Source organism: Crocodylus porosus, unplaced genomic scaffold, assembly GCF_001723895.1.
Source record: "Crocodylus porosus isolate Cpor-Errol unplaced genomic scaffold, CroPor_comp1, whole genome shotgun sequence".
NCBI lineage: Eukaryota > Metazoa > Chordata > Crocodylia > Crocodylidae > Crocodylus > Crocodylus porosus.
The window spans coordinates 43320826-43330944 of record NW_017728943.1 but is presented as its reverse complement, the minus strand read 5'-3'; positions in this window follow the sequence as shown (position 1 = coordinate 43330944).

Here is a 10119-nt window from a genome sequence, read left to right as displayed (position 1 = left end):
GCCACCACTCCTTACCACAAAGAATCTCAGCCATTGTACCATAGAATAATAGAATATGGGGGTTGGAAGGGACCTCAGGAAGCCATCTAGTCCAACCCACTGCTCAAAGCAGGACCATCCCCAACTAGATCATCCCAGCCAACACTTTGTCTACCCAGTTTTTAAAAACCTCCAAGGATGGAGAGTCCACAACCTCTCTGGGTAACCTGTTCCAAATGTATGCCTTTGCCAATGTAAGGGGACATGAGTTGATATCTCTTCAGTGAACCTATGGAGTGACAAGTGTATTAATCACTGAACTGAGATTCTTGCACTCATGTTTGAATCACCTGGGCCTTTCTGTCACTTGTCCCTAAACAAGCTAAACACACTGCTAAGGTACTCAAGAATCCACAACATACAATCCAGAAGCAGTTTCTTCACAGTCAAGAACTACTTCGGTGACACGATGACATCTCTAAGACTACAACATCATAGGGGAGACGGTATTTTCAGTATTTTTGCTAATTTAATTTAACATAGTAACAGCTTTCGTAAAATACCAGATTGCTCATGCTGTGTACTTCTGGAAGGGAACAGAAATTAGACTTGATAAACAACGAGACATAATGACAGTTGATATTCATAAGTTTGTCTGCCTCATAACTACTCCTTAAACTGCTTCTTTTATGTGAATTAAACTCTTTCTTCTTTCCCATTGGGCAAGCCTGGCTCAGACGCACCAGTTTCCATGCATCATGCCCAGTCACCTGACAAAAGGGCATAATCACTTCCCTCGATTTGCTGGCAATGTTTCTATTAATGCACCTCAGTATGCCATTAGGTTTCTTCGCAACAAGGGTACACTGATCAGTGCTGAACAGAGTAGAAAACTCACTTCCCATGACTTGCAGTATAAATGGAGCTCCTAGTATACCACTGGCCTTTTCTGTAATAAGTACACTGTTGCCTCTTGTATTTTATGTTAAATAGCCATGCTGTAAAATAAATAGACTCTGAAACAGGGATTGGTACCCAGGCTTCCTATCATGGAGGTGTGTGGGATAGTGCAGCATGAACCTGGCCCAGCATTGTCTTTAAGATGGCATGCAGCTCTTCTGATGACTCGCATCTTTCCTGAACATGGCATGGTCTCAGCCTTTGACAGAAAGACTCCTAGAAAGGCATGGCTGCCACACAGAGAAAATAAAACCATGAAAGGTCACACAGCTGCAGATTCTACATAGAAGTAGAAAGACAGAGCTAAGTGCTTGACATTTCATAGGGCAGGCATGGAACAAAGTGCAAACACATTGATAAACTCCCAGAGCATGGTGCCATGGTTACTAAAGATAGCATAAAATTCCAGCTGAGTATACTAGCTGCAGGAATAATTGAATAATTCTGTTTATACAGAAATTATGTCAGTTGCATGTCTATAAAGTACAATGAAGTGAAATTCACAGAATCAGAATGGGGCTTCGTTGTGGAATGTGTGCAGGCAAAGCCAAGAAACATGGCTGTGCTCTGTTCAGCAGCTGTGCCTGTATCATACTACCCTCTCTATATTGGCCATAAATAAGAACTCTTTATATTGGCCATAAACGGAGCAGTGGATGGATTTTGCATTGGGTCCATTTTTATATTTGAGACTTTGTTTTCAAGTCTCTTTTGTGGCTAGCATCAACAGGAACATCAGCTACAAAAATGTGAATATTGAATCAATAGTGAAAAAAATCCTATGTTTTGCTTCCTCCAAAAATAAGTGGTGAAAATGTTGAATGGTATAATTGTTTTTCCAGATTCTACAATATTTGTTCAAGAAATTATGTTCACTTTCATGTCCCGCCCATATAAGTAGCTTGGCAGAGTACCGTACTGGGACACAGGAGAGTGGTGTTCTATTCTGTCTCTTCTACTGGCCAATTGGGTGACACTAGGCAAAGCACCCTTCCCCTCTGTGATTTGGTTTTCCCATCTCGAAAATGGGGACTGTAATACCTACGTCCTTTGTAAAGCTATTTGTAATCTACAGATGAAAAGCACTCTAGAAGCCAGGATATATTTATTACTATTTATTCAGTTAATACATAGGCCAGAGATTAGCAGCTATTTCAAATATAAGAGGTGCATCTACACAAGTTATTTAATATGGAACTGACTAATGAGTTCCACAGTAAAACATCATCTACATATTCATTACTATTAGGATACAGTAAACTAGTTAACTCTGCCATAGGAGAGTTAACTGTGCCAGACACAAGTACTAGTTATTTACTCTACTGTAACGCATGTGTAGAGGCTGATAAGGCTGGCTGGGGCACGAGGGTGCCTCAGCGCAGGGACTGCCTGCCGGCTAGCCCCAACCAGCCCCTCTGCGGCACATTGAGCTAGGCAGGAGCAGCCGCAGGCTGTGGCCCCCTGCCAGCCAGGGCTGCTCTGCCCCAGCTCAGTGTGCTGTGGTCCCAAGCACAAGTGTAAATGACATGCCAGGAACAACGAACTACTGCCCAAGGTATGTCAGAATTTATTCATTCACATTAATTGCATGTGTAGAGGTAGCCAAGGATGCTAAAATTAGCACTGATGGTTTTGAAAGGGGCAAGGGAGAGTGACAAATGAACAACGTCCTTATATCTTTGAACAGGTTTTCCATATCAATGCCCCATGCATCTGCTTCTTCTGTACATATCCCTAATGCCAGTTTTGACTTTGCACTTTGCATTCAGTGACATGAACCAGAAAGAGAATCTCAAATATTTGATCATTCCATTTCATAGGAAACATATCTCTTTCACTGAGTGCTATAGCTTTTAGGGTAATAGTTAAGAAGCAGGGTCTATTGATAACTTTTAATGACTTGATGATAAAAATGAATCCACAAGGGTCCTGATTGAAAGACAAGATCCTACCGTTATCTGAGTTCTTGCTCTTGATCGGGATGCAGGAAAATATGAGAGGAGATTGTAAACTAGTCATGGTAACCTGAGCATGAAACAGCACCATAAAACATTGATTTAAGGCTTGAATATAACTGAGAGCAGTGAAGCTTCCAAAAGGCAGAATGAAGCACTGGGGCCTTTGTCTGGCTTTTGACCAAAACTTCTACATAACTAAAGGATAAGTTGTGTCCTTGGAAAACTAGCATCGCAAAAGGAAGTCATATATTTTTTCTACACCTGGTATGAAATGAGATAAAGAATGAACCCATGTCTTACACTTTCCATTTCCTTGGTGCCTACTGATCATTTGATTTTATCTTATATGAAACGTGTGGTTCCCGAGAGCACTAGTCATTTTGTTGAATTGCGAAGTGTGTCTGATAGGAACTGAACAAAAGTTATTTGTAGAGTGAAAAAGTGTGTTTATCTCTGTCATTTCATTAAATACTTTACCCATAAGGCAGCATTGTCCATAATATTTATGGGTATTTAGTGTTATCTGAATGGCAAAGGCAATGCTGCAAAAAGACACACTTCTGATAACATTAAATATTTAATTTAATATTTAATAGTCTTTGGCCCTAATTCACTATTTATGACAGTGTTACTCCAGGGAAGTTAATGGAGTTCTGGCAGTATTAATCTAGAGTAACACAAGAGTGAAATTAAGTCCTTTTCTATTGCTTGGGGGTAAAATAAGTGTAGCATTAGATCTTGTTTTAAGAATAAAAAAGACAAAGGCTCTTATAGAACTAGAAATGTCCTAATTTAGATATTTAAACAAATACTTTATATGTAGCACAAGCTTCGATATACATTGGCTGCAATCTAGTTGCATAAGAATGTGATGGACCTGGTGCTTATCTCACTGACAACAGAAGAAATAAGAGGCAGCAGCCATAAGATGGCTGAAAATGCATCTCAAAATGACTGTAAGTGAGATCAGAACCATGTATAAAAAGCTATGGGGCTAAACTCTCTGTTAGGTTAAAGTGATGGAAACCAACTGGATTAATGGAACATTTGTACCAGCAGAGAATTTGGCTCAGTGCCTCACTATCATTTATTTCTCCTTATACAAGTTATTTGCTGTTGTCTTTTCTCTCAGCCATTTTTCTCTCAACAATTACGTATAACCTGATCATACTTCCACTGGAGTTAACATAAACATTTTTCGCAACCTTGACAGGGGTTGAATCAGGTCTCTAAACTAAATGTTAATCCCTATGTCAAACTGAATACTACTTTAAAGTTTGCTGTATGCTGATGTGCCACAAGAGCTGAAGGCTTCTGCATTTTAGCTGATATATTGATGTGAAATGACTGCTTATACTTCATAAATATATTTTTTGCTTTGTGCACTGGCAGGATTCTCAGGAAGTTTTTCAAGCTGTGTGCTAATGACTTGGCTGGGCTGCCTAAATGTATTACCTTTTATACAGTTATAGCATTTAAAGAAATGCAGTGGAACCTGGCTCTCTTCCCCCCTCCCCAAATGCCAGCATGTGTGTGTGAAATGAAATCATGAATCATATATAGATGTATATAATCATGACATTTTTATTTATTTATATATAATCATGATTTTTTTATATTTTTATCTTTATAATCGTGAAATGTATATATACAATCATGAAATTTTTATATTTATATAAAATAAATACGTATACTTTCATGATTTTCTGTTCACAAATTCCTACCCTGGGGGCATAAAAACTGGAACTAATCCAAGGATAGTTGATAAGAATTGTTTGATAGGTTTTATGAATAGATCTTCTTTTATATCTCACTTCACATCTCTTTATGATCCTTGTCCTTTGATCGATGTTAGGAAAGAAAACCTTTTGGAATTCCTTATCTTTCTCACTGTTAGCTGCTGCTACTTTAAAGCTTAGATGAACTGCACACAATGCTTACTAAAAGCCTGGGCTGCTGGTAGCTCAGTCTGGAGCAGGCTGGCTGTAGTTTTTGCCTTACAGGTGATATTCTGCCTTTTGAGTATTTCAGAACTCTTAGGGCACTATATTGTATGTAACTTTAAACACAGTACAGTGAATGGGGCTCAGATGCTTAAGTGCTTTGCTGAATGTAGTCCATCTTGTGCAAAAAATATTCTTGGTAGGATTAGAACAATACACTATCCACAGCAATATAAAGAGCAAGATAAGAACATTATGCTAGAACTTGGAATGCCCATATTTGAAGGGGCATATGGATTTCCAACATGTAGTTCAGTATGCATAAAAGAGTCCTAAGAGCTACACTGCAGACTGCAGTATGGTGTAGAGATACCCAAGCCAGTTTAGGTATCTCCAGCAGTGGGGCACTTTGACCTAAAGCTCATTTGATGAGCTTTAGTTTAAAGCACCCCACCACCATTTTTCAGTGCAGAGGACACTGATACATTTGGGGGCTTTTAATTTTAATTAGTGCAGCTCACTAATTACAGCTGTTCCCACCACGTCTCATGGAGCACATGTAAAACGCCCTCTGTGATTAACAGAAACCTGGATTCTAGGCCCTTTTCAGGCTGAAGGAGTTCTCACTTCACAGCTCTCATTTCTGAAGAAAGCGTCTTAATCAATAGGTTAAGAGCATAATTTTGTATCTTAATCATTAAGGCACTTCTTGAAAAGGTAAAGCAGGTGGGACAGAGGTAAAGCCTTGGGCTCTGGTTTCTGCTCCAAGAACTGTTTATTACATTAAAGTCACCGCTCATAATACGAAAATAATGTGGGCATAGGGACTGTACTTCAGGAATCCCTATTCCAAGCTGTGTGCCCTAACCACTAGGCTACACAATCAGACTCCACTTTCTGTCTCCTGGCCCCATTCATTCTTGCATTTTTTCCACACTGTGGCACAACTTGAGCAGGAGGAATGGAAGGATTCCCTATCCTGCAGGTTAGGGTACTCTTTTGTGAGGTAGAAGAAGTGACTTTGAATCAGCCCAAACTCAGGTCGCCCCTCCCCACCACAGGCTTCCTGTATCAAGCAGACTGTTCTAATAAAAGTGGGCAGTGCCTCCACATCCTTCTCATGTTTGTGTTAAAAATGAAGTAGATGTACATTAGACATGCTCTGAGTACAACCACTGGATCGAGTCCACCAAGGAATTTTGATACTGCTCATCTTCATTTCTGGATCGTAGTTGGGCTCAAGGAGGAGCTAGGCATTTAGCTGCTCAGGCCAGGACAATTCCTGGCATGGACAGAAGCAGAACCTCAAGTGACCGGAGAACTTTCAAATCAGAGGGGGCAGCACCTAATGAATGGGAGGGGGGTCAGAGTTACATCACCATTTTGCACTTGGGCACCTTATGTCAGCTTATTCCTTCTTTTAGACAATTAAGTCCTTTTTTTAATCTGGCACTAAGAAACCACCTAAGGCATTAGCATAGTGTAACTAGTGCACTGTAAACCACACCTTTGCTTACTGTGTAATAACTTCCCCATACAACCAGCCCAAGAAGATACAAGTGGATACAGAGAGATACAAGGAGCACAGATTCTCTGCTCATGCCCTCCTCATGTATACTCTTTTGTCTTTCCCCTCAGTTTCCATCTTATCCCATACTCAGATTGCAAGGTGTTTGGGCAAGTATTACCCACCTACATAGTGCCTAGGACAATAGGGTCCTCCTGATCTCTGACTGGGGCCTCTATCTTCTTTGCAATAAAATAATAATATCCAGAAAAGACCTGAAGCTGTGTACATGGGCAGGCAACACAGAGATTTTGAAACATACAGCTCTTTGGTAAAGAGAGCTGTTCAGGACACATAACTCGCCATAGGGATTCAGGCATTCTGTGCCGGCACAGAGCCAAGCAAATTCGGATCCACCTCCTTCTAAAGGCAGCTGTGAACTACAGGAATTAAACCAGTTAACAGTAAATGAGAAATTGAAACATATATACTTTTTCTTAATATACCGGTGTTTTAGAAATGAGCATACCAAAAACCAACATACAAAATATTTTGCCCATGGAAAGGAGCCACATGCACTACACCAACACATCTGGTATTTGAAAGCTACTTTCAGAGCATAAAGAAGTTTTGGCTACCATCTTTGCTCAAGGATGAGGCAGGGATGATACACTGCCAGGCACACTTACTCTTCAGCATGCTCTGGGCATGCTGCTAAACTCAGAAAAGGGAGAGAAGATGTTCCCGGTGAGCCTCTCCCCTCACCACCCCTCATTGCCACTCTTAAGATCTCTGTCTTTATCATGCTTAAGGAAAGCTGTTGGGAGCACCCCCAGAATGGCTTCACTGTCACTTTCCTGTTTTGGCCCATATAAGCAAGAGCAGGTGGACAGGGGAGACTCAAGATCAGAAGTTCCCAGAGGTGCCAAGCAATCAGGCATACTCTCAGGATCTTTGTGGAGATCACTACAGAAGAGGTGAATGAGAGATTCAGTGGGAGACTCTGGTATCTGGACTTCATCTTTAGAAATGTTTGTATTTACATAAAAGAAAGGGTTTAGCAGAATGGAACTACAGCTGCAAACTGAAAGGAGAAACTTGCTATTTTAAGGACCTTCAAGGTGTTGCCACTGGATTTATAACCCAGATATCTTGTTCTGACCAGACCCAAACCCTCAGACTGACCATGACCTTTCCATTCCATAATAGGTGAATTTTACTGATACACAGTGATAGCAGATAAGGATAATGTAAACAATAATATATCTACCAGTCCTAGAGCTGCTCAGAGTCAAGGTACATCTGGCCAGTATGCAAACTTCGCTTGGAGGTTCTCTCTTGAATGTCAGATGTCAGCAGCCTGGAGATCTTCAGTGTCCCAGTCTGTCTGCTTGTTGCCTCCCTGTGTCAGACACAGTGGGCCTTGAGAAAACCTTGTCACAAAGCAGGTTTCTTAGAAATAAATTAACTGTTGCCATTGCCTTGGATCATTGTTCTAATACATATCTACTTTATGTACAAACCTATTTCCAAAAGCATACCTCTAAATACTGTTTTCTAGCCATCACAAGGTATTAATCTTAGAGGCCGCCTATACAGGTACATCAAGGCTGCACTGATGCACTGTAATTACAGTGAATTGGAGCAGACTCCAGCATCACATAGCAGCATCCCCCCCTGAAAAATGGTTGTAGGGGTGCTTTAACTACAGCTCATTCAATGCTGCCATTTTTCAGTATGGGAATGCTGATACATGTGATGCTCTGGTGCTTTAATTAGAGTGACTCTTAGGGCCACTTTAATTAAAGCGCCCCTCCCTCCCCCTGCTTCCCAGAACATATGTATGAATGCCCAAATACACCAGATGCCTAGGCCTTCTCCTTCATACTGCTGTGGTAGGTAATGAGCTTAAAGTATTGTCATATTACTACATCAAGTTACTGATGCCTTCTCAAAGCAGGGCAAGAATTCATTAATATGTTATGTGAGTAATAGGCAGGTGATGCTGAATTTTCAATTAGAGCCAATTAAGAAAGGCTGGTAAGTCATTATACCCCCTTGTCAGTGGTGCTATTGCAGTAGAGCAAGTGACCATCAGCTAATGGCCTTCTCTAACAGATGCTCAGTTTCCAGTGGAAAAACACTGCCATAGATAAACAGGAAAACACTATTCCTAAACAAATATCCTTCTGTTGTGAAGAATTAAGTATTAGGTATTATACCAATTAAATTCTGAACCAAATTTAGGTGATGCATAAAGTGATATGAGTTAGGCTCCCTCAAAACAAAACTTAGCCTCTCTTCCACTCAATTAGATTTTTCATTGTGCTCATGTATAAAGTTATACACAATGTTAAATATTTTTTCAATGTTACATATTCCTACAACTCCTCAATGTTCAAGTTACACCTACTTTCACCTATTTGCATACTAGTGGAGCAGATTTAAGCATAATACACTATATAGAGTCTGACACATCACTTCTCAACCAAGGAAATAGATGGAGGTACTCATTATTTTTAGTCAACAATGGTGTATACCCCATTTACAACACCCAAGTGAGACTTTCAAGCCAAAAGTGACAATTATCCTCTGCAAGCTTCGATCAGCTTTTCATAAGCCATTTCCAGTTCACAATTAGATCTCAAAAATAAATTAGAGAGAGGGAAACAGAGATGGGAGCACCATAAAAAATAATAGCACAGTACTCTAATCTCACTTTCTTGCATCATATTGTTTGTACTCTTTAATCCATCTCTGGTTAAAGGAGGGCTATGTAGTTCTATGAAGGTGATTATTATATGCAGCCCATGATTACACTGAGTAAAAGAAAAACAATAATGAGGGATTTCCAGTAAACAAAAACTGATATTGAATTATCAAATACCATCAGGCAAATTCAAAGCATTACTGAATATTCATACTTCATTATACAGTTTTCCATTGCGGGGGGAATAAAACCTTGCAATTCATCTGTCATTTATTTTTATTTTTCATTTCACTCCTACAAATAGCAAATATAATAGCAGGTTTGACAATACTAATGCCTTTGTTTTTCGCATCAAACAGCCTACCAATATAAATGTGCCCTACTATCTGCAAACATTATAAAAGTGCCAGTTCCTTAAAAAAAAGGAAAGATAATTAGACTATAATAAGCCTCCCCAATACTGCCATTTCCCATTGTTGTCTGGGACCATTACTGTAGACACTGTAGTTTAAAGCAAATTGGTTCTGCTTAGCTCATGAGATCACAACTTCACAGGAGGCCCAAGTTAATTGTGAGCATAATTTGGATTGCCAAAACAAGCAGTAAGGTGCCCAAATCCCTCTGATTTTCAAAGGTTGCTTGGTACCTAACCTCCATAGACACAGTTTGAAAATCCCATGGGGTACTTATCTGCATCTTTAGGCATCTACATGCCTTTGTACATCTGCCCCACAGTGACCAGGCAAGATTATTATCTTAAGGCAAAGGAAATCCTACCTGTGCTGTATCTTTGGAATTTGCCAAGATTCTTCTATCAAGACTTCCTAAAATTAAGTCCTTTACAATGGCCTGAACTTGCTCTGTTCTGTTGAAAGAAATGTTGCCATCCGATTTAATGGAAGAAGGATCTAGCCCAGGGGCACGCAATTATTTCAGCTGGAGGGCTGCTTAATGAATTTTGGTGAGCTGTCGAGGGCTACAAAAGTAGCCCCACCTCTTAACAGGTGACCCACCCCCTGATCACCATCCTGGAACTGAAAGTCCCACACCTAACCCCTGACC